The sequence below is a fragment of the Saccoglossus kowalevskii genome, chromosome 3 (assembly GCF_978046115.1).
Source record: "Saccoglossus kowalevskii chromosome 3, keSacKowa6.1, whole genome shotgun sequence".
Taxonomy (NCBI): domain Eukaryota; kingdom Metazoa; phylum Hemichordata; class Enteropneusta; family Harrimaniidae; genus Saccoglossus; species Saccoglossus kowalevskii.
The window spans coordinates 38,954,973-38,982,830 of NC_140643.1; the positions used below are offsets into that span (position 1 = coordinate 38,954,973).

Here is a 27,858-nt window from a genome sequence, read left to right on the forward strand (position 1 = left end):
AGTGATATCTGCACCTACCTTTAGATGTATATTCTGTTTGAGGAGACAAAGTCACAAAGTTAGAAGACTGTACCAAGTGCATCAAACCAAGCTAAAAGGAAGCTGTCTATCATGGCAAGCCTTTTAAATTCATCATATTGCATTCTGTCGAGATAAAAGAGGTCAGGCCAGGCACTTAATAAAAGTAGATAAGTTTGCTGTACTGGCTGCTAACATACACTCTCCATTACAGATGGTGGTGCATAATAATGTGTGTCGTGGGTATTATATCAGAAAGGACAATTTGAGGATACTAGCCACTAAATGTAAGAGGAGTGCTTGGGATGTATTCCACATTAGTAACTAAGTGAAGAACATTCTTCCTGCCATCTCCTAACCTTACCAGTAATTTTAGACAGCCAGTACACTTCTACTCCCATACTCTATACTCAGCAGTTACACATTCAAATCACACACAATAAAATCACTCTATAATGGACATGTATGGCAAAAAACTACAGGCCCTTAGGAAATTGAAGCAATTGTAATGTTTTTGATTATGTTTAAGATCACCAAATAACAGCATTAAGAGTTACATACAAAATCAATATACTTAAGCAATATGCCACAATTTGTATTAGCACTATTGACATCTTCAAGAGATGGAGAAAGAGTACCAAAATATAATTACAACAGAGATGACTTATTGTAATTCAAAACAGCACAGTGGCAGGTCCAATGATAGCATTTTATCGACAATAACTAAAATATAACAGACTACACACACACTGCAATGCTGTTCTAGAAATTGTTATGCCACAAAGAGTTCACAGTACCAAAGAAACAAAGGTTATGATACCTAATGACGAAACGACACCCCGGTTAGAGTATGTGACTATGCAGAATTGAATATCATTTTAACACAAAAGAGAAATCATAAAAATCAACGGAAGCAGAGAAACAACATGATACGATAAAAGAAATAAAAATGCAGCAGGACAGAACGATAAGATTGAAGAGTTGATAAATATTCTATAGCATGTTTCATCAGTTTTACTTTCAAAGCACCAGGAATAAAGAAATCTAGAATTTCAATGAAAGCCATAATATATCTAGATTTCTAGTAACTTAGCAACAACATGAACGTATACAAAAATGATGCCATTACAGCTTAGTAATCAACCCATTGTATCACTTCATTGTATGAAAGGATGGGTGAATCATTATGACTGAATACTAAAGTACTGGTAATATTTCATACATCTATATTGGTGGCACTTAAACACAGTACCTTGAATAGGGCAATAGTTTAGTCCCGGGGTTCCTACAGGTTTCAGTGTATAAACATTCAGAATTGTCAAAACACCAGTCATATGTAACGTTCGCATGGGGTAATCAAACTAGATTCCTGAATATGAATCTCAATTGTAAGTATTTGGGTTGTTTTTCAATACAAAATATCATATTCACTTTATTTGAAATTATCTCAAAAAGTGCGGATAAACCAAATAATTTATATTATGTATTCTGGATCATTTAAATACAACTTATTTTGACACAACATGTAAATATATATGTAAATTACCAATTGAAAAATTAAGATAAATGCCCAACTCAGAGCAAAGATTTTACACACTGTGTTCTGATCAGTCTGTTGGTGATGAAATGCATGCTCTTTTAGTTTTTGACTACAAACTGGATGAAATTGTAAAGGCACGTAGCTATCGTACTTTTGGAATACTCTATTCTTATACAATGATAATATTTTAAAATTACCAAAAGAAGATATGTTTGTGCATATTATGGGAATAAAAAACAATTCCATTGCCAACGGTCTAGGTAAGTTTATCAACATAATTTTACAATGTAGTTGTTAGTGTTATTGACCATGGTTAATGTATTTCCAATTCATTTATTTGAGTCAAATAAAATATACAATACTATACTACTATATACACTGCATGTCATTTATGCAAGTAAATCAATATTTAACTACATACTATTCATATGCTTTTAGACTTGCTCTTGTTTGGAGATTGATAAATAAATACATCATAATTATCAGTGTTGCTTTTATTTTTGGAAACTCATCAAACACCAACTACATTTTAGGTTCTACTGCTCATAACATATACAGTATATTGGGAAAATATAGGATTTCCCGCTCGCTACATTAATCTTGTGTAATTCGTAAAAGACATGAATTGCATGTTTTTACTGAAAAAAAAAAAATTCGATTTTGAACTTTAATTTTTATTTTATAGTTCAATGTTGAACTGTCGATCTTTCAGAGAGAAATATGGCATACATCACTGACCATCATCAGATGGGTACTTTCAAATTTGTCAAATCCTATGTGAAGTTTTGGCAATACTATGACTGTTGTTTGTTCATTCTGTTTCAAGCATACTGCAGGGTACTTGCAGTGAATGAATAATGTTCTATTGTGAATGCGGAAAGCGTCACATACAAGAAAATATGGCAGTTGTATATTGACTTCTCTAGTGTCTGATTAATCTCCAACTCAAATGAAAACAAATTAACAAGATGTACCCTAATTAAACCCAATACATATTTGATTTTGTGAAATCTAAAGTTCTCTAATGGCAGTAATTTCATACGTACTAGAAAGTCATTAATTACAATTGTATCGCAAATGAGAAGTAGGATTACCAGATGAGGATGATACAGCTATATCAATCATGACCAAAGATGAGATGGAGATGCCTGAAACCATGTACATTCAAGTTACGATTAAATTTTGTTAAAGTTGTCTGGGAAACTACACTCCATATATGAACACCTTTTTGTTTTGTTTTTCATTTATTTTTATGGTTATTCATGACTATCTGATATACATCATCTCAGTTGACTTATTTTCAAAAAGAAAGCCATCAATGGATGGCTGACAGTTGTCAAGGTAACTGACATACAATTGGCAAACAGAGCACATCTATTAAAATCTTATCAAATGAGAATCTAGATTGAATAATAAATGGATACAAACTAACAATGCATGATTTTTTTCTTTTTATAGCAAAAGTGAGTAAAAAACCTTACAAAAAAAACAATACAATAATATATCTAAACATTATGCACGGGCAATACTGGCTAAAATTTAGGTGGGAACAATTCTGACCAAAAAAAACAAACATATAAAAATATAAAAGTTCTCAAATAATAGTTTGCATTATCACTATAGATGTCTTCAATCTGTACCCCCATATCTTGACAAGCCATGACATGACACAAGTTCATGGTGTTCAATAGTAAATAACAATGAAATGAAATGAAACGACTTGACATAAATGTTTATTAGTAAAGGTAACATGATGTACAATATTTTCAGAGACACTGCTTAGACATTTTTAATCTTAACTGAACATGCCATGCATGACACAGTCCTCGTTAGTTATCAAATTTAAGAAGTATATCTTTGTTTATAGTAATATAGTTAGAACATAAACATGTCAGAAGTATGGATCCAGAAGATGATGCTTGATTATGATGATTTTTTAACATTAAAATGATTGACATCTTGTATCTGATCATCAAACAAGTACTTGTTCATATTGAGAAATATTGCTCTGGAACAGCATTAATTTAAACATAATGGCCTCCAGTCAGCCATTTTGAATACATCTATATATCTATAACATAATTTGAAACGAATATATAAAATTTTAATATAACCAGTCAAAGCATATCAGAGATTTGGCTCTAGAGGCCCATTTTTTTAAATAAAATCGCCGCCAGTCAGCCATTTTGAATAAATCTATATATCTATAACGTGATGTATAACGAATATACAAAATTTGAATATAATCAGTTAAAGCATATCAGAGGTATGGCTCTTGAAGTGCATTCATTTAAATAAAATCGCCACCAGTCAGCCATTTTGAATCCAATCTAAAAAATAAAATGACGTGCATCAGGAATTCATAATCTCAAATGTATGTACCAAGTTTGAACAAAATCCATTCATAAACGCCAAGATCCAGCTCTGAAATGCCAGAAATGCTTGATTTTTGATGATTTTTTTAGCACAGAAATGGCTGCCATTTGGCCATTTTGAATCAGATAGTCAAACCAATATATCTATGTCAAGATTTATATAATAATGAATATATAAAATTTGAACATAATCAGTCTAAGGATGGCAGAGATATGGCACTAGAACTGCATTCATTAAAACAAACTGGCCGCCAGTTGACCATTTTAAATCAGATCTAAAAAATAAAATAATGTGCATCAAGGTCCCATAATATCCATCGTATATACCAAGTGTGAACAAAACTCAACCATAAATACTTGATTATGATGATTTTTTTGCACAAAAATGGCCACCATTCGGCCATCTTGAATTCGATTGTGTAACAAGTCATTGTCAATGACACGTCCCCGTTCCGTTCATATTCGAGTGACATATACATTCAAAGCAGATCATGACCGAAATGCACCTGCATATGTACAACACATTGTTCTAAATCTGAACAAAATCCATCCATGCATGACTGAGATCAGGTTCCGCAATTGTGAAAATACGTGATTTTGATGCATTTTCGGCCTTAAAATGGCCATCATTCAGCTATTGTTAAGCGGATCATGAAACAAATGCACATATCTATTTGTGACATGATGTACATTGTACCATGTGTGTGTGAAGTTTGAACTTGATCAATCCAGACATGTCTTGGATACAGATCCAGAACTGAATTTATTAAAACAAAATGGCCGCCAGTCGGCCATTTCGAACTTGATCCGAAAAAAAAAAAATGACGTGCATCAAGGTCCTATTATGTTTAATGTATGTACCAAATTTGAACAAAATCCGTCCATGCATAACTGAGATCCGGGTTCGGAATGGTGAAAATGTGCGATTTCAATGCATTTTCGACCTTAAAGAGGCCGCCATTTGGCTATCGTTAATGAAATCATGAAACAAATGCACATACATATTTGTGACATGATGTACCTTGTGTGTGTGAAGTTTGAACTCGATCAATCCAAGCATGTCTCAGATACGGATCCAGAACTGAATTCTTTAAAACAAAATGGCCGCCAGTCGGCCATTTCACACCCGATCCAAAAAAAAAAATGACGTGCATCAAGGTCCTATTATGTTTAATGTATGTACCAAATTTGAACGAAATCCGTCCATGCATAACTGAGATCCGGGTTCGGAATGGTGAAAATGTGTGATTTTGATGCATTTTCGGCCTTAAAATGGCCGCTATTCAGCAATCGTTAATCGGATCATGAAAAAAATGCATGTGCATATGTCCCATATAATGTGTGATGTATGAGTGAAGTTTGAACTTAATCGGTCCATGCATGTTCGAGATACAGGTGATCACGGGCGCATGCATGCATGCACGCACGCACGCACGCACGCACGCACGCACGCACGCACGCACACAGGGCAAAACATAAGTCCCTGTTTTCGGACTACGTCCGAACGGGGACTAACAAATTGATGTACATATGTATAATATTATGTATGATGTATGTGTGAAGTTTGATTGGAGCCAACAAAAATGGCCGTGTATACACGTTTGACTCAAGCCAAGTTCAGCTCCAATATACCCTCGGGTTGAACTCCAATAGGGTTGAGCCCCTACATGGCCAAAATTGTAGAAGCAGTCACGGTACACCGACGTGTTTCCTACTAGGTTTAGATTGGTGAGAAAATTGTTTAACATATCACAACAGTTGAACAATTACAAAATGGTAATTTTGCATGACAAATACCTTATGCGAATAGGCTGTAACCATGGAGGTACTAGAGATGGACGCTGCACGGTGATTCACACCTGATAAGACGTTTTGTCTTTCTATTGTACTCATCTTAAATTTATGAATAGGCAGACGTACTTTCATCTTGGCTGAGTTGCCGCCCGGATCTTAGTTTTGATTTTTCATGACAAGATTCGAATCTTAAATTTTATATTATATTGGGTCAAAAAAACAAACACACCTTGCCCGTGAGCTGGTGTAATGTTAAGTTGTAAATCGAAGGTTTAATGCAGATCCGTATATTCTAGGCAAGTTTACGAGCATGTTTGTACCGATTTTCTGCATTTGTTAACAATTTTAATTTAATATTGCCAGTAAACCCAGTGTGACGATTTTCTTATTCGATGTTCAATTAGAGTAAAATTTACGGATGGCACAAAGCTTGAAATGTTCGGAAAAGTTCGGCCGCCGTAATTCGATGTTAAACATGGACTTCTTTAACATTAGCTTTCACGCTCAAGGTGGGCTCTCATGAGAAACAATATTGCTGTTCGTTCTCTTCCGGGACGGCCGAGTCGACAGTTTCAATGTCTTCAATATCAAAATCATTATCGTCTAGTTCTAAAATGTCGGGATCAACAAAATCCGAATCGAAACCAAACTTTCTCTGTTGCCTGTTCGTCGCCATTTTGTTTTCTCTTAACAAACGTAAACAGATCGTTCGAACGAAGATGAACCAAGCTATAATCGGATGTGTTCGTGATCGTTTCCCGTGGGAAAAGAAATTATGCAGACACGATCTGGATTAACAGTAATCTGGTGGCGACAACGCACATACATCAAAGCGAGTAAACACCGTGCAGCGTCCATCTCTAGTACGTTCATGCTGTAACACATTTTAGGTGCCGTGTTTCCTGGTTATTTTAGATACTAGCACCTAAATCATAACACAGCTGGACTCCTCGCCGAGGAACAGAAAAAAATGCTTACTAAGATATGCAAGCTAAATGAGAAGGATTTTTTCGTGACCAGTGGCTTAACAAAGATCAGCAACTGATGGCGCCCCTTAGTCCGTGCGAAGGACTGGCCCTCCCAGTGTGTGGATGCAATTGGGTCTAGCCGAAATGCAAATATGCGAGATAAGCCTAAATCAGCTTAAATATTATACACACGTACTTCATGTAGCGTGAACACTACTATAGCTGCCGTGTGAACATAGCAAATAAATGCATCCTTGCATGTTGAATCATTTCTGGGTAGTCATCGTCTCTCAACACGGTGGAGGAACGATAGAGTAGTGTAGCCAGTAATGTCTTGACTAGTCTTGTCATAAGCAGGATAACAGTTTATATTTATTATGTAAGAGTGAGTAGCTGGGTAATAATAGAGACATCAATCAGTTTAGAGAAATCAATAAGCTAAATAAAAGGTCTCTGATCAAAATGAATAAATGTGACTGATGAGACATCATTTATACCTAATCAAAGGTGTTTGACACCACAAAGATTCAATTAATTTCTGCAATACAGTGAATCAATCAAATAATACTCTTGACAGTCAGAACATAAATCTACTTCTTCTAACCATGTAAGTGAGTAACTATGTCTACAGCTGCTATATTATACAAGTCTACATACAAGCTGTAACCACTTTTCTACTTATTTTTTTAGAAAAGTAAATAAATTTATCAATTTTCTGCAACTTTTTGATGTGAAATCGAGCAGCTTGTCTGCTGATTTAGCTCCACTGTATAGTTAGACAGTTGAAAATAGCTTTTGTAAGAAAATTAAACTTATTAACACAAAATGAACAAACATAACTGAGGTCCACCCAAGGAGTACGTCTGACTACATAAAAGACAAAGCAACTGGGCTAGCCTTTTTTAAGAAGTTAAAAAAGTTGCTAAAAAGTAAAGAATTGAAAATATTGTCACTGAGGGACCAGGTCTGACAGAGGTCCATTGTAATTGGCCTGATAGTTTTAAAGAAGTAGTCGAAAATAACATTTTTTACCAAAAATATTCCCTAAAAATAGAAATAAACAAATCTGACAGAGGTCCACCCAAGGTACCTACATACTAAGTATCAAAATAATTAGCAAGAAAAAGTTGAAATTAAAATTGTTGACAGACGAAGACAGATAATCACTTATATGAACAGGTCCACTATGTCATCTTCAATGACAGCAAAGCTAAAAAATATCAATTTTATAACATTAGGTAATCATTAGCATATTGCAAAAATGCCTTTATTTAAGAAACACTTTAATACTTAAGTTTTCTTGTTTCACTAATACTGTCAGTTCCACCTAATGTTATTATTTGCTGAGTGGGTTATTTGCTGTCACTTATTGGTTTACACAGCATACGATTTGGTCAACATGTCAGCGTGAACGAGTGTACCTTCGCTGACTAATTCACTCAGACTCAGACACAGACAACCTTCTTCACTTCTGCCATTGTAATAAGTTTTTAACTTAACTCAAGTGACATAATCCATGATTAGGAGATTAAAAACAACGTGGGGATGTTGCTATGGCAATGATTTCACTGTAGCAATTTACTACATTGTGTCAGACATGCATGTATTTTTCCTTCGAGTGAATCTAGGGTGCAGTGATTCACACAGACATTGTTAGACTACAGATGATTACCGGTATGTCACATTAAACCCTCAGAATAACCCTTCAGATAAAAAAATGTGGAGCAAAATTGTTCACTGTAATTCCCTGATCTGGTGAATATATCTGGTGAATATATATATAATAGTGATCTCTGGGTGAAACGTTTACCTTTTAACGCAAACATTTGATGTATCTTTCTGTAATTTCATCAAATTGTTAATTTCAACCAAAACACTTCAGAATTTCGTACTGACTGCAGGTCTTGACAACTATTTTAAGTTATTTGTTTTCATTTTGAGAAGGTTGACAGGTATTTAAAAAGTTAAAGATATCAACCATTGAAAATTCTTAATTTTCTAACAATGATTCACAAACAAATTAAATATGCATCATGTTGGTACACCTTCGCAACAATATGTTGGAGAAGATCTGTCTCACTATAATGACTAGAAACCATACATTCCAGAATATGCCCCACAGTGTTATCCCCTGAAACAAAAAAATTGCATACAATTTACATTTGTATTTCAAAAAGATTTTGATTACCATAATATATGTACTCATTACATTCATACCACAAGCACACAATGAACAGAAATAGACTATCAGTCAGGATGGCAGTAATGGTGGTAGTCCAGCATAGCTGTACAAGAAAGCAATGTGGCAATACCACCACACTGTCTTCTGGGAAGAGCACTGTTAATTGTTGAATAGAGTTAAGAAGCTAGGTAAAAACACAAGACTTGACAAAACAAAACTTTTAATATTAATTCATTCAAGACAGATTCAACATATCATGCAATTCACATAGTTTCATTGAAGCCAGAAATTCATGTAGGAATTCTGTCAAAGTATAATGGTGAGGCCAAATAAATGAACCTTGGCTGGAGAAGATGGTTTCAACACTGATAAACAAATACACAATGCTGGAGCAACATGTACTTTTGTGGGTGTGCCCACCAGATGGCGCCATTGCTTGATATTCAATGCAATAACCAAAGACTAGTTTTCTGTTAATTCACGAGTATTGGGCAGTATTTGTTTTGTATACTATGTATTGTAGATTTTTATTGTGTCTTGGCTGAACAGTCTATGAAACAGTGTATGAAAGTCGGATAACATCTGCTAATGAAAATAACATGATTACTTTGTTGTGGTTTTCTATAATACTTCTGACACCAAAAAGCCTTTGCAATATATCCGAATTATTCAAAATCACTCTTGTGTAGACATAATAGTATCTGTTACAATTGTGCTGATTTACTAATATAGCAAATGATGTAACCATACAACACTGAACATTACATGAGGTCGGCCGATTCAGACATTTGGCATTGGTTGAGCATATTTACCTGCTGTATTCACTTTCTGCCAATTTGAATACATTATCCACCATTTCATCAATTGCATCCTGTGACATGGCTTCGATTACTAGCCACATGCCGTCCCTGAAGTACAATGATATATTGAGTGAGTTGCTATATTGTGAAGGTAATATACTGTAAAAGGATTAATTATTCACTGGGTTTTAATTTTGTTTATTTCGCTGACTGGAAAAAGCGTTAAATTAAAACCCAGTAAAATTTAGCACAGAACACATTATCTAAATGATAAAACCGTGAATTTAAAACCCACTGAATATGCCTGAAATGGTAAATCAGCGAAATTTAAACTCAGTGAAAATTAGTAATTTTACAGTATATTACAAAGTTTAACCTTTTTTTTCTACTTTAAAATAGATGATAAATTTTGTAAAAATTTAAATCATACCACCAGGATACTTGTATACCGGTAGTATAGAATATTTTGCTCCAAAAAGCAACTTTATTTATTATGTACATCGTAAAAAAACAGAATTCACCGCTGTGTAGAAACATTTGTTTTTATTTGGGGAAAAATATGTCAGTACAACGAATACATTCAAGATTAATGATGTCATCTTTGAACACTTATCGGTACTAACATCATACACAGCAGCACATATCATGCATTGTAAATAGTGTTGTGTCACTAAATGCAAATATCCACACAGACACATAAATCTTGTAAAACGTTTTTGGCTGGCATTTTGGGTCATTATAATTGTTTACTACAAGAAAAACTACAGCCATCTTGACAAAACTGCAAAATATGCACTGGGGTAGTATGGCAATGTTATCAACTGAACCAATAAACTCATAGTACCAGAAAAGTAAATCTATGAATGTGATGAAGATAAAATGCGAGTGAGTTATTACTTCCACATCATCTGAGCCCTGTTTTTAATTTGAATTTACTGACTTTAAGTTTTAATAGCAAACACTGTAATTTTATCATATTGATTAATTTTCTCACCAATGATTTCTGTCAGATTCCTAATAAAGATCTAGTCATGAATTTTTTATAAAGATATGTCCTGCAAGTACTAGTAGCTATTAATATAATTACTATTGTCTGTGTTCATAGCTCTCTGGGTTTGTCCCTGCAAAACAAGATGCCTTGGCTTTCCATAGATTTTTATAATAAGCCTATTTGTTTTATATTCAAACTGGAAAATGACACAAGCCTTTAACAAAGATACTACCGGTATAAGCAAGTTTTGAGTTATCTGGTGGCTAAAATGTAGCTTCCATGCATAGTTAGAGAAGTCTATAGACATTGATTTACTTTTGGTCAGCATGAATATGCAGTTTCAGGCAGATATTTTATTGCTAGTTGATTTTGTATTGAAGGCATCCACGTTACTGTTGAAAGTTTATGAAATTTTTGTAAAATATGACAAACATTCATTCATTCATACCCACACAATAAAGTTCAAAAAAATATAATTTATAATATCTTACCGGTAGTATCAGTAGACATTTGTAAAATATCGCTAAGGGATAACACATTATGTATATAACCAACAACCCTTTCTTCCAGAATTGTGATAAGTAAGTACCGTAAAAATCATATTTGAGGCCGCAGCTTTAATAGAAGCCGCACCCCTAACTTGAGACATTGTTTCATGTTGAAATTGACAAGTTTTGATCCCAGGGAAAAGTCTGCACCCCGAACCTTCACAAACCAAACAGCCACCACATATTTCAGAAAAAGATATACCATTTAATTTTAAATTAAGGCATAATTTTTCGAATATTTCAATGATTCCTGACGCTTAAATTAGAGTCTAATTAAGGTTTTCCGTAGTCATTGATGCTTATTCCAGAGTACAGGTTTATTGTGGGTAGCGTGACTGGGTAAACTGCGTTTCGACAATGAGCTGTTATTATCTTCAAAAGTGTTAAATCCTTCTTCAATGCTCAGCTTATCTTTCGAAAACAACTAATTTCAATTTAAAAAAAAATCATGCCGTTCTCCCATCAAAATCAAAGCCCAACGATTGCACTACAACAACGGTAAATCTCTTCCGTGTTTCGTTTACCATGAGGTCGCTGAACTACATTAACATATTTAAATGAGCTATAATGGTAATTTAATCACGTTGGCACCATCCAGCGTTTCGATTGGTTAATTAGCGACTTGACCAGGTCAACATAACAGTTTCAAGTCATTAAAGATGTTTGAACTAACATGGTGGATCTCGTATCGGATCGAGCATTTATATGTGACCAAAATCATTCGCTTGCGGTGAAACTAAGTTGAATTTTCACAACAATTCAACGAATTTATTTTTTGTACATTATTGTAATCACTACTGATTAATAATCAGCAATTGTAACACTTCGAAAACAAGTAAGTTATTCACTTGTGTGAAACGCAGCATGACCGTTACCGTGATCATTTGCTACTAAGAATGCATTCATTTTTGTTTTGATTTCTTTTAGAAGATACTTTTCGTTATCAAAAAAAATAAGAAAATAAGTATATATTACATTAAATAATATACTGAGTATTTTTTTTGTTATCATGCGAACATTTTTTTTTTTTATTGACTTTTTTTATTTTAATTTCCCCGATGTCTAGATTAAACATGGAATGTGCAGTCACTCTGCCGGAAGTCGAACATGCCGCAATCGACTGTGTCAGACTGCTGTCTGCACGGTTACTAAAAGAGTGACTGGTGCTAACAAATTAGTCTATTCAAGAGATTGTAGTATACAGTACCGTAATCTGCAAATGCATACAAATCTATTTGTAGATATTATTTATTGTGCAGTATGTTATACAGTGTGAAATTTTGTTTGTGTACAAGTTTGTCTGTGTGTAAAAATCCGAAAGTGCCTTAGAATCGCAGCAAAGTTGCAATCGAGTGTCGTGCATCTCATTAGCATATCATTATCCCTTCTGGCATTTGTTTTCTGAAAAAAATTTCCACTGTTACGGAAGTGAATGCTCTAATTAAAGCCGCACCAAGACTTCATGCATCTGAATTCGTCCATTGAAAAAATGAATTTTAATTAAAGCCGCAGCCTCAATTAGGAATTTTACGGTAATAGAAACCAGGGAACAAGCCTGAAGAACTATTTAGCATAACTTCCAAAATAAATAATCAAAGCACAGTACATAACGTGACATACCTTCCACCAGGATTAGCAGGAAAAGGAGCTTTCCCATTTGATATTGCTGCTCCAGTGTCTGATGGCATTGGTGCACTGAACAAAGCAGATACTGGATTACCATGACTGTCCTCAAAAGTAGCCATCTGCAAAAAAAAAAGCATAAGAAGGCTTTTGTTTGTACGTTCAATACATTTTTATTCATATTGAAAAATGTACATTAAAATCAAAATATTGTAAATATTGATATACTAATAACAATAAAGTTCCAAACTTGATCAGATTTTAGTAAGTCACAGTAAGAGTACACAACTACTGTATAAGTTTTCATAAATTATATTCAATCAGTATGTTGCACACATGTATAACAAAATATTTTTTCACTTTACTAGGCATCATTACAGATTATATTTTCTGAATTACTGCACTTTAAAATTGCATGTACCGGTAATTGAAATATTTTATAGTCTACAGGAAAACAATGAGTATTCACCAGGATTTTGCTTCTGTTAGAACACAAGATGAGAATCCATGCAAATTGAAAAATTTTCACAAAAAAATTTAAACACGCAATCAAATGGGAAGCTGAAACTATCACCAGAATTTGTATGGCTAAAACCATTGATATTCATCACAATCAAATACATCATCATAATCATAGGAGTTGTTTTATTTTATTTTTTTTGCCATTAATATTCTGTTTTTGTAGATTAGTTTATTTTTTTTATTACTTCCTTATTAGTGTTTCTTTTACTATTAATCTGTAACCATTGCCACTCTCTCTAATAGTTAATAAATAAATAAAAATAAAAAAATAGTACAAAAACCCTAATAAAACTCAAGGAATGCTCTTTGAGTAACTCACTGAATTCAGAAATTATACACAAAGTAGATTTTAATGAACAAATCAAAGTTTCTGCTCAAAAGTTTCTGCTCAAACATGAATGCTGAGACGTTCTACAAAAGGTCGCTTTGTGCATTGCAACTAAAAGTGAAGAGTGTTGTAGTGGTTTTTGCCGACAACTACAAGTATACTTACCATCTCTTCTTCACATGCTTTGACAACATTTCTGACTATAAATTCTATATTGATATAAAAGTATGCTTTAAACATTTTACGTAAATTATCTTTACTTATTGATTGCACATTGTCAAGATCATACCCTGAAAAAGCATCTGAAAACAATAAAACAGAGAAGTGAAAAAGAAAGTGAGCAAATAATATTTGATTCACACTGCATGTGAAAATCATGAATTGATCTATAATACGGTTTTGTGAAATATTGCGTAGCAGTTTCATGATAGGTAGTGGTAGTTCAAATACATGTGTACTAACTGGGATTGAATGCCAAAAGGGATCAATCCATATTAGAGTCAATAAAAAGGGTAAGACTAAGACTGAAAAAAAAAACGATCATATGTTTATGTGGGTGAACAGTTTTTACTCACAAAAACATTTTTCCTCCAGTGTTCCTTTTACCAAAAGTGACATTCCCTTGACCATCTCATCGAAATCAATGAAGCCATCACCATTTCCATCAAAGAACTGCAATTATAGGAAGTGTACAGTACGTCATAATAACTAAGATAAAACAATGATATACAATAAATACAACAAATTAGAAATGAATATTCTATATAATTATGTAAGAGAGAAACCCATATATCATTGTAACAATACTTACCTTAAACAGTCTATCAAGAACCAGGTTCTTTTCCTGCCCCAAAGGCCCCAGACATAAATCATACACCTCCCTTGTTATACCATGTTCTGATGTACACAGGGATTTGTACTGCTCATATAAAGCTTCAATTTCATATTGATCAACTGCAAAAAAACAAATTTTACAATCCATAAAATAACTATAAATGCTGAGGATACTTTAAGGTTGATCAATACAGTTTCACTTTTCCATTTTGCAGTAATGTGTGCAAGTCATTCACCTTTGCTGTTTAACCCTACAATCCAGTAACATGAATTTACATATTTTGTTTTTTTTATCCTCAAAATGTATTACTAGCTGGGTTTATTTTGTCATGTCTCACAACACAAGGTCCAGGCCGACTGTATTTTGATTGTAGCACATCACCTACTGTTGCAGTTATATGCCAGTCCCTCAAAATGTATTACTAGCTGGGTTTGTTTTGTCATGTCTCACAACACAAGGTCCAAGCCGACTGTATTTTGATTGTAGCACATCACCTACTGTTGCAGTTATATGCCAGTCCCTCAAAATGTATTACTAGCTGGGTTTATTTTGTCATGTCTCACAACACAAGGTCCAGGCCGACTGTATTTTGACTGTAGCACATCGCCTACTGTTGCAGTTATATACCAGTCATTTCATCTATCCATTCAGACTTTCAGCTGTGTTAATGAGCTTTTATTTTTCACACCACAAAACCGGCAACACTAAAAATCTTGCATATTGGGCAAGAGGTCCCCCTTCAAAACTCCCACTGGTGAGCAAAGGTATTCATAAATTGCTATGCCATACAAAGGAAAAGCCAGAAAGTGGACCAGAAGAGGCAAGATGCGGATGGTTGGTGAGTTAACTGAAAAGAACGTTCAGGCAAACGAGTAGCATCAAAGAATTCATGAATGGGCTAAAACAAAGGAGAGACGCTATGCAAGAAAGCACTGATTGGCTAATAGAATTACAGTGATTGGCTAGAAAAGGAGCCCTGTGAATGGTCAAAATTAATACAATCTGATTGGGTAACTCAAAAATAATCCTGGAATTGCATATGAAGCTCAGGGGGGAGTGTCTTTACAAACCAAGTCTGTGCCGAGGTATGTACGTCCTAGAAAAAGTGCCATATGCGAGTACCAAGTTGCGAGTACCAAGTTGCGAGTCGCAAGTAGCAAAATACGGCATATGCGAGTGGTAAAAACGGCATATGCGAGTGGTAAAAACGGCATATGCGAGTGGTAAAAACGGCATATGCGAGTGGTAAAAACGGCATATGCGAGTGGTAAAAACGGCATATGCGAGTGGTAAAAACGGCATGTGCGAGTGGTAAAAACGGCATATGCGAGTGGTAAAAACGGCATATGCGAGTGGTAAAAACGGCATATGCGAGTGGTAAAAACGGCATATGCGAGTGGTAAAAACGGCATATGCGAGTGGTAAAAACGGCATATGCGAGTGGTAAAAATGGCATATGCGAGTGGTAAAATGTATCGTATGCTAGTAGCAAATTGTGACACCCTCAAATCAACTGATTTCCATTCCTGTCAAGAGTGGTGATTCTGTCGGCCAATGGGAACGCACGTTTCTGATCAACCAGACTACTTGGACCTAGAACGCGCGCGGTAATTGGACTTAAGGAAAGCACGACTTGCATCTATGACCGTTGATGTAGTTGCATTTACAGCCAAAACAAAGTCAGCTTGGACATTCAGTTGTGAGAAATGACAAAATAAACGGTGCCAGCGATACATTTCAAAAATGAAAGAACAAAATAAACACAATCAAAAGCGCCGACCACAGTTAGCGTGAATAGGTAAAGCTTCGCTTCGACAATGAGCTGTTATCACCGCAACAATGTTAAATTAGTCTTCAAATGGTCAGTTTATCATCGAAAACAACTAATTTTTTGATTTAAAAAAAGTGCCGTCTTCCCATCAAAACCAGAGGTAAAAGATCGTGCTGGAACATCAGCAAATCTCCTCCGTGTTGGTATTTGAGCACGTTGGCATCACCGAGTATTTTGATTGGCTGATTAGCGATTTGACCTATCAGGTCTCGAGCATTTGCATGCGACCGGAGTCATTCGCGTACGATGAAACTAAATTGAAATTCAACGAATTTACTTTTTTTTACTTTATTAATAATCACTACCAAGTAATAATAATAATTGTGAAAAGCAGCATGATCGGATTGCGTTACCGTGATTATTTGCTACTAAGCAATGCAGTGTTCGTTTTTTTTTAAATTTATTTTTAGGAACGCCAGAACGATGTTGGTTACTACCATGTGAACATTTTTCCTTTGATCGTACGGCAAAGACTTGTGTTTTCTAAGGAATGACTTTTTGTATAACTTTCTAGACAGTCTGGAAAAAGGAAGGGGTACAGTGAATAAGTGTCAGACTGCAATGAGCTGCAAATGGTAGTTGTGTAATACTGGTAGGCGTACAGGAAATAACCGTTCTGTTAGAGGTTCCAAGTTTCGGATATCAACAAGACATTGGCCAGACTGCTTCGTATGGTGTTACCCTTTGTATTATTTTTCACGAAATACTTCAACAGCTCAAAACCGTGAAATCAGATGTTTCCACAGCACACATTACAGAGCACAAAAAGTAAATACGCCATGCTTGAAATGCATGAACAACCAGGTCTTGGCATAAGAAAATAAATCAGTTTTTGTTTCTGTATTTGACTGTAGAACGAAACGGTGCCCAGACAACACGTCACAGGCAGTTCCAATTCATAATTTTTACAATAGATCGTTTTCGTTCATGCCTTCAACACGCATCAGGTTTTGTTTACGCTGGAAGTATCACCCATTTTTCCATGCATTGCATCTATTACACATTGTCCAGTGTTTTTTATACAATCCACGTCTGACAGCGGCGTTGTTGTTGCACAGACTTTGACCGTTACCCAGCCAGCTTTGCCTGTTTGTTGTAACACAGGATTGTAACAACATCGATTTTATAATAAATACAACGCTGCAGATTGGTTGTTAAAATTGAGTCTAGGGTAAAATTGTTTTGACAGAACCCTCTTCTCCCCCTCACCGCTTATTTGATTTTGACTGTAAAGTCAACCTGACGTTCACCCACCAAATCACAAGAACTCAAATCTCACACGAGATACAAGCCTGTACCACCCGTGTACATACTGGTTAGGCTTCACGGAAGACAAGGCTGTACATTTTGATTTTCCACACGAGTCACGGTGTCGTAAACAGGTTACAAGACAAGCCGCGGCGACTTTTCTTTACTAATGATTTTGATATTTCCGTGTAATAACCTGTACTTATAATATACAGTACACTTTTTTATTGTCGCCTTTACCAATTAGTCAATATTATATGGAAATTTGAGGGTAGTAGTAAATACACATTCTGTTTACCGATTTGTGACGGAAATATGAAAACCTTTGTGTTTTCACACTTGTTATATTAGCAGTCTGAAGGAGTAGTATGTATACAGAATGTGCATAGGAAGTTTCGTTCTCAGGTTTACTGTATACGAGATCAGTACCGTCAATAGACCGACGCAACAAAAACAGACAAATAAACTTGAGTCGGTGGATTTTCTTTGAGACCGTTTAGCAACAATCTGGTTGTGTGTATCCGGTGGACTGCTGCCTTTTCTTCTTGTTGGCCATCATCAACTTGAATTAGTTTCGCGTCATATTTTTCCGACGATGTATAAATTACAGAGCGCGCGATGTTTCAATTCATAGCACATGAAGACTGCTCTGTATTTGTTTGAAATTCAATTGCTATGTTACATTTAAACAAGTAAATTGTAATCCGTTCTTAGGATGTTTATATCAGTTGTTGTTTTGTGGGATTAGCGGTACAGGGGGAAAGATAAGCTTTCATTTACTCAGTGGACAGAGGCGGAGTTAATTACCCATGAGCACTTGGTGCAATCCAAAGGATTGAGCGGTTCCCCTTTAAGATATATGGAGCGAAAATCGCAGAGAAGCTATGCGTAATCCAGATGATATGAATCGTCATGCGTTTGGAGGGGAGGATGGCCCCCCCTGGCCCCCTCTGGATACGTCACTGATATGAATCACCCCTAAAGTAAAAGCCTCAACAGCATCATGCCAATCTTAACCAACCATGTACACATCATTTCATAACCATGGTAAATATTTATTATACTGTGATAAAACACATTTGAACGTATGGTATTATATTATAAGCAAACTAATCCAGCCGTTGAGCAAACTGGCAAATGACTCCACCCCTTACATACACCAGTTTTCCTGGTCTTTGTATTACCCCTCGCATAGGGCTTTTTTGCTACTAGCAAATAATACATTTTACCACTCGCATATGCCGTTTTGACCACTAGTATATGGCATATTTTGCTACTTGCAACTCGCAACTTGGTACTCGCATATGGCACTTTTTCTAGGTCGTACATACCTGCTGTGCCAGCACAAACCAAATCAAAGTTAAACTGTAAATAGCTCCTGTGTGATCAGAGCATGTATTATAAAGGTATAGGCTTTGCCTAATAAGTGAATATAATTTCATGTAGGTCAATCCATCAATAAAATTGATCAAGATGTCTGAGAATCTATGACATACTGTATACGGAAACACATGATTTTGATATGGGCATTTTGAAAAACATGCAAGGACACTATACTTGTAAACAAAGGGCACTAATGAGTCACTCTATGAAGGAGGTATTTCTAAAGGTCGGGGTTTGTCTCGTCTGCAGTTGAATAATTTTTGCTTTGATTTTCTTATGGGTTTTTTTCCCAATGCGACTTAATTTCACTTGTTTTTTTTAATTCTTGGTAATTAGTGTCATTAGCGACGGAGTAGTAATTGATCCTCCTGGCGCAATGGGCAAATTTCGCTATTTTCGCTGACGAGTAAAATCTGCTAAATTAAACCTACGTGAACATGTAAAGTAACAACAGACTGTTTCATTGACAGATTCTTGAAATTAAATCATCAAAATAGTACAACTAAAAAGTCTGTACAACATGCATGTACCTAGAACAGATAAATAAAAACATCGTAGTTTAATGTTCGTCCGGACTTTGAGCCCTTGAAAGTAAGTGATCCAGCCCTTACATATGCCAACGATTGAAATTTGTTTAATTGCTATCAAATTATCGCTCAAAAAAAAATAGTTCATTTGTGAGACGTGCTTTTGATACAAACCGAAGATCGCAATCGACCCTACACAAAACTACCGCCATTTTGTCTTGCTTGTCCTCATTTACTATTTGTTTAATGAGTGCATTTTTGTTTAAAAATATCAAACAAGAATAAACACTAAGTAAAATAGGAATCAACTGCTTCGTTTTATTCGAGTAAGATGGAAACCATGCGAAAACAATAGTAGTGAAACCCGATAGTAGTGATCACTGTGATTATTATATAAATTTCTTGCAAAGTCTGGAACGATACTGAAAAAAAATCGTTGATTTCCTTCTATATTCATGCTTGAAAGTAGGCCGAAGTATCCGCAGGTGAATACGAGTATTCAGATAATAAGTTAGGATTGATCAGTTCACACGAATTGTTCTGTTCTGATTCATCATTGCAAAACAATGGCCTGGAAACGGCCCAGCTTGAGGGAAACAGTATCGTGGAGAGAAAGAACAGTATCGAAGCTGATACCCTTAAAAGACCTGATGACAACACTGCAGAATCGCGGGCGAAACGAAAGTTACGCGGCTATTGTCTAAGCGATGCAGGCCCAAGGAGAACACTGAACATGTAACCAGAACATTTACGAATCAAGATTGGCAGAAAGTTGTACGGCATCTGTCTTCGATTTTGTCTATTGATGAATATGACGCACAAAGTGAAATTGAACTTGCGTTCATGAAAATCGGAAAGGGTACTGCTTTTTCGTCAAACTGAAAAAATGGCCGCATCACTTTTGTAACTGCGCATGCGTACTCCCCATACTCGCATACATTTGATGTTTTTAGTCGCTGTATCTGCTCAAATGACATCAATCATGATATAATAAATCATCATATACTAAAATTCGCAAATTTGCAGACCTTCCAATGAAATATTACCAGTTTTTTTTTTTTTTGCAACAGAATACGTTATTGCAATATGCAAATTAGGCTACTCACCCTAGTCAAATATTTGTTAAGAAACTTTAAAGACTCTAAGTTATAAATTAACAAGACATGCATGGCACAGCCCCTGTTAGTTATCAAATTTAAGATAATTAGTTTTGTTTATAGTAATATGGCTTGAATTCAACCATGTTAGGAATATGATTTTTTAACATTAAAATTGACATTTGTATATTATCGTTAAACAGGTACTTGTCCATATTGAGAGATATTGCCTTGGAACAGTATTCAAAATCAGCCATTTTGAATACATGTATATATAAAACGTGATGTATAACGAATATATAAAATTTGAATATAATCAGTCAAAGCATTTCAGAGATATGGCTCTCGAAGCCCAATCATTAAAACAAAATGGCCGCCAGTCAGCCATTTTAAATCCAATCTGAAAAATAAAATGACATGCATCGGGAACCTGTAATGTCTAATGTATGTACCAAGTTTGAACGAAATCCATCCATAAATGCCAGAAATGCTTGATATTTGATGATTTGTTAGCACAAAAATGACCACCATTCGACCATTTTGAATAGGATCGTCAAACCAATATATCTGTATACCTATGACATGATGTATAATGAATATTTAAAATTTGAACATAATCAGTGAAAGCAAGTCAGAGATATGGCACGAGAACCACATTCATTAAATCAAAATGGCGGCCAATCGGCCATTTTGAATCTTATCTGAAAAACACAATTATTTGCATCAAGGTCCTATAATGCCTAATGTTTGAACAAAATCCATCTGTAAACAGCCGAGAAATGCTTGATTTTGATGATTTTTAGCACAAAAATGGCTGCCATTCGGCCATCTTGAATCAGATTGTGAAACAAATTGACATGCATATGTATAATATTTTAGTCACAGAGTCACACAGTAACAGAGTCACATACACCGGTACCACATAAGCTCCGTTTCACTGGAGCTAAAAATGTTATGCAGATTCTAGGCTGATGGAATGTAACAGTTAATACTCTGCCATCTGATGACACAATAGCATTTTATAACACAATGTCAACACACAATGATGACAATGATATGTTCTAATTATAGATATAACTTCCTCCTTTGGTCTTGGAAGACATACAAGTATAACATCATCATGACTTTTAAAAGAGTGTTGACAGATTGTTGTCAACCTACTTACAGATCACAGTCACTAAGCTCAACCAGCCAGAATATAAAAGCAACATTATACATGACCAGTATCTACCAAAAACTTGAAAATGAACAATACTTACAATATGTTCGGGATTTTAACTTGGCTATTTGATCCCATTTAAGTTCTTTAACTGTTTCTTTTATTCCTGAAAATCAAACATTCAAGTAAACACATTTTTATAATCATTGAGAGCTTTGTGTGGGAGAAATAAGTATTCAGCGGTGGCCAACAGATTCTCTACATTCTGAAGATTGCAACAATGCACTTCTAAAACTTTTTTTAATTAGCTAATTTAGATTGCTGGCACTTGAGCTAAATTAAGATTTTATAGGTAACTAAATGCATTCAGCCAAATTTGCTAAACTGTAGAATGTATGACATTGATTTTATGAAAAATGAGAACTTCAACAAGTAGTGGTTAAATGCATGTATAGTACAAATGGTCAAAATCAATTATCAAAAGAGATAAAACAAGACATGACATGTCATGTCATAGCCCCCGCTCAGAAAAAATTTATAAACTTATATTGAACTGGGTTTGTGTCAGAGTGAATTAATTCAATAGTTGTGTTCACGTTACACAAAGTACGGGCTAAGATTTAAGCTGATTTAGGCTTATCTAGCATATTTGCATTTCGGCTAGACCCAATTGCATCCACGCACAGGGAGGGCCAGTTGCTGAAATGTTTCGTTCTAATTTTGAAGCGACGTGCACAGTAACACGAGAGAAGACTGACCCAACTTATTTGGATGCAAAGAAACAGTATACAACGGCATAACAGAATACAGAGTTTTATTAATGCATGTCGTAGACAGCGAACCAAATTTATTTTGTCTACGATTGGTGCTGCTGTACGCTCTACTACAGCAACCCGATCAGTGTGGAAGCGTGTACACTGAGCTCGGTTGCTATTTTGGGAATGAGAAAGTTGGATATATTTGATCATGTGCAAAGGTCGCCGCAGAAAGCGCTTAGCCCTGGGCTAAGCATTCGCACACACTTCGTTAGCCCGTGCTAAGGGTCTCGATCGCGTCTTAAATTCGGATCAGATTTACCCCGTACTTAGCATTCCTTAGTTCGTGCTAAGCATTCACGCACGTTTGCTTAGCACGGGCTAAGGAATTTGACCTCTTAGCCCGTGCTAAGGAGTTGTGCGTGAACGCAACTATTGTGAGCTGTATTCAAATTCCATTATTAATTGTTCAGAATTGATGTGTTACAATTTTAGGGGGGTGGGGTAAAAAAAATATTCATTTGGCTTTTCTGAGACAATTTATAACTTGTTAAACGTATAATGCGACGTGCACTTGTAAACAATTATTACCTGTCCCTGTACCAACTTTGAACAAAACTGGATGACACATATCTGAGAAAAAGCTGTTAACAGCTAGAAAAAGCTCGTTTTTTTTAGATTTTTAAGGAAAAAAATGGCCTGCAAGCCGTAAAAATGTATTCAATCCAATAGGTCATGAATGACACTGCCTTCACTTGTTGTCATTTGAAAGTTGCAACATATAATTTGTCCAGTTTTTGGCATGGACATAAATTGGCAAACATGATTTCTATGTCATTTTCAAGTTTGTAGCACTCTCCATCCTGGTCTCAGGAAGAACACCAGAGAGCAACAAACAAGTACAACAGGTAAAATGACATGTAAGTATGCAAATCAGATCTGCAAATATGTTGAAGAGTCAGTCTTGTATCTGTTTGGATAAACTTCCTTGTACAACTGTATTCCTAATAAAAGGACACTGTCAATCACAGAACTGTTCCAGCGAAAAACTTCTGATATTTTAGACAGTAACAGGGCAATGATACTGTTTGTCATACAAGTACTAGCACCAGATGAGAAACTGAGAAACTGCAATGATCCTTGGTGTACATTACCTGTGTCAACAACTTTACTTCCCATGTACTTCATGTACAGATCTACATGTAGTTTGTGGCCCTAAATAAGGACAAGAATACTTCTCATATGACAATGATACAAATAAAGTGCAAGAATCCAGAAAAATATTATCAAGTTTTTATTATCATACATTAATATTAACAAATCGTGTGAAATTGAACTTTTATGTACAGAGAAACACATATTTATGCTTTGGTTGACAGCACTTCTCAAATTAAAAAAAAAGAGGACCTGCGAAACTTTATACAATTGTCAGACATGCAGCAAATAGTATGCTTTTGTAATATATGCAGTTCCAGTGGCTTTGCTTTCTGAGAAAAAAATTCTGGCTCTGCACCTGAAAAAAACAAAAAAAACATTTATTCAAAAGTAAGCAGAGATTGTAGCATATGTGCTCCCATTAGCTGTTAAATTTAATTAAAAAAGCTATTTGTGCATCGTCTTTTCAGTACGAAAACATATTACTTAATATATTTATACCAGCCAGAAAGAAATTGCATTAGGAATATGAATGGACAACAATTGATGCATATAAACTGTTTGAAAGGCCACAAGATGTAATGAAATAGCAAACCAATCACTACTCGAGTCGGACTGGCTGGGAAACTGCACAATACAGACAAAAATGTATGCAAATGATATATGAGCAGCTCCACCAAATTTAAAAATATTCTTTCCATAGTTATGACTCTAATGTGAATGTGGTTTTCCACTCCTTAGCAATACTAGTTTGTGTATTGTATTGTACTGTATCATAAAAGTTTATTGTGATTCTAAATGTGTTTGTAATATTACATGTATTTAGCTTTATTTAGGATTCTGTTTAGTTGGTTAACTTTACTGTATCTTAAAGTAGTTTATTTTATTTTTATACGACCATAGAACAACTCACTGTAGTTTGTTTTAATGTTGAATAAATATTATAATATTATTATTAAAATCAGTCACAGTACAATAGTGATGTATTGCGCGAAATTGTTGCAAGGACAATACTTATCTCGATTTGCGTGCCGTCGTGCGTCGATAAAAAATGCACGGAATGGTCGGCAGTATCGATCAAGTTCATCTACTAGTGTGACCTTCGTGGCTGGTGAAAAGCAAAATGTCGAATAATCTTTTAAATAGGCGTCAAGGAGGAGTGAAAGGGCTTAATTTGGTTCTACAATGGGCGTCATGAAATGTTGGAAAATTACAGTCAATCAAAAAAACTTCACATGACAACAAAAAATATTCACTATATTTAATATGCATTATTTTTTTGTTAGTAGCAAATGATCACGGTACGGCAGCTTACTTCTTTTCGAAGTGTTGCAATTGTTGATTAGTACTCAGTGGTGATTATATTAACGTACAAAAAATAAATTCGTTGAATTGTTATGAAATGCAAGTAAAATTCAACTTAGTTTTATCGTAAGCAAATGATTTCGATTACATGCTAACGCTCCATGCTATACGATATCCGCCATGTTATCCATGCTGACGAGGTGTGTCGCTAATCAACCAATCAAAATATGCTGGATGGTGCCCATGAGCTCAAATTACCATAAACATTTAAATATGTTAATGACAGTTCAACGACCTCATGGTGAAGCAACACGGAAGATATTTACCGATGTTTTAGTGCGATCTTTTGGCTTCGTTTTTCATGGGAAAAAAGGCATGATTTTTTTTTAATCTGCCTGATTTAGAAAAATGAATAAACGTACCTTCCCAAATAAGAATGTACCGGGTGGAATTTTTCGGGGAAAAAAATAAACGTACCGGTACGTTTATTTGGGACAAGTAGCGTTCTGGGCAAGCCCTCAGAGTAGCGACATATTTTTAACTTCGCATTGGCGTGATCAATGGATTACGTAAATAAACCAACACTTTCAATGAGTACATGTCGACCCAACTAAACTTGAGGACGCATCTCATAGAACAATAGCTGTGGAAATCATAATGTAAATGTTGTGGAAATCAAGCATGGCGATAAAGATTTTGAGCGCGGCAGAGTCTGGCAAGCGTCTCAGAGCAGCATTGCGCCGACACCACCACAACGTTTGAATCTCGGAGAGAGCACTGCAAACCTCTTAAATCACGAGGTAAACTTACAATTTACACAATACATGTACATAATCAATTCCTACAACAATAATAAAAAGGCAGTTTTTCTGGCGAAACTCTCGCCAGGTTAGCAATAGTTTCTCACGATCACCAAAGCCGAGACACAAATGATAATTCAAAGTGTATAAATACCATAACAAGCACAGTTTCTTACCTTTGAAATTGACGAGACACAATTTTGTCCATATAAGCGTTGCGCAAATAAAGATACAATTCCGGGATACAATATCCTCACACAAAAATGACTGATTTCCTCCGAGACGAGAACTGCGTATGCATCATCAAAACTCGGAAACATACATAAAATTAAGTGATGAAATGTTGCTGTAATGTAGAAGAGATGATGTCAATCATAGCATGCTGTTGTTATATGTAGTCAGTCATGTAAAAATCAATGTCCGGTGACATGGTAGCAAGATAATCCCTTGAAAAATGATTTAATGGCAACTTGATGGTAGCTGTTTACAACAACTATACTGAAAATGAATATAATTGTTTATAGTGCACCATCAATCTTTATGTACCTTTAAGATGTTTTCAATTATTATTATAATCTACACGTATATGTCCGAAACATCGTTTTTACCCATTCAGTACATAACAGCAGACCTTTATTGCTAGAGGGTATAATATATTACCTGAATACATTGGTCTCAATAAGGAAAATCTTGGATTTGCCAGTGGTGGTATCGGTATCTTAATCTTGATAAATGTATGATTCCTATTATGGTTGTCTCAAGGCTCACATTTATAACATACGTCATAGTCAATGCAGTTAGCACACTGTAAAACAAAAACAATTCATTTATATGACCGTAATTACAATATACACACAACAGATTTCAGAAATTTAGATGTAATTATTATATCACAAAAGAAAGTGTATTCTTATAAAGCAATCAAATAAAAGATTTTCAACAACTGCAACTTGTATAAAACCCTGACAATCACAGTTCATGGTACAAAAATACAGTTTCAGAAAGTAGCTTCCAAGTTACAAGTCCAACCATTCACAAGTTTGTTTTTTATTAATATGAAAGAAAAACATTTTCATACTTTCATAAACAGTTGCACAAATCAATTTAAACTATTTTGATATTGTGTGCATATTAACAGGGTTATAGCGAGTCCTAATTGTATTTTTAAATTGTTACGGGGGGTACTTGTTTCAGCAGATATCAGTGACAAAAGAGAAATTAAAACCAAGTGAAAAATTAATTAACGCATTTACAGCAAAAATGATATATAATAAAAAAAGTGATCATACCTTGAACCTAACTCCACATAGTGGCTGTGAATTACAAACATTACATGTGATACCTCTGTGTTTATATCCATCTGCCAAAATAACCAATATAAAATGTTATGATAAGAATTAACTGGCAAGATCACATAACCTGTTTGTAGAAAATGGAAAACTTCCCCCCATCCGCTATTACAAAAACTTGACAATTTTTCTCACCAAAGTTTAGATTCAAGATTTTGCACATTTTTCTATCATCACTTTGTTTCAAATGGACATAATTTGTCATTGAAAATATATACATATATATGAAAAAAATATGAAGGTTTATTCTCTGAAAGCTGACTTTGGTATTCAAATTATTAAATTGTTATAAATAAAATAATGTCAGTAACCTACTTTGAACAGACTGTGTCTCAGCAATATTGAATAACAAATTCAAAGTTTTTTGACTATCTTTGTCATTAATTTCTTCATCTGAGTCTTGTAAACTCTCTGGTATTAAATCAGGTGCATTGATTCTCAGTGATCAAGTAGGCGTCGCCAACAGCAAATATTCAGATAAAGTCTCATTAGGCGTTTCACCTCCCTGTTCTCTTTCTATAGCTGAAACAAGAAATATCAATTTTTAAATGTGTAACAATTAAAAATTAATACTGAAGTACTTTTATGTGCAAGTGAATTCTGTAGTATATTCATCCATCTTATTTCATATATAATTCACCTGTTCAAACAACTTACCTTGCACACTTTCTGTAATTCTCTTGGCTATCTCCAATCATGGAACTATAAATATAGTTATAGTTCCA

General features: G+C 34.9%; 1 pseudogene; it reads right to left on the reverse strand.

The window, feature by feature from the left end:
• Positions 1-23: 23 nt before the first annotated feature.
• On the reverse strand, positions 24-27,831 carry LOC144357828 (uncharacterized; annotated as a pseudogene).
• Between the last annotated feature and the right edge of the window lie 27 nt (positions 27,832-27,858).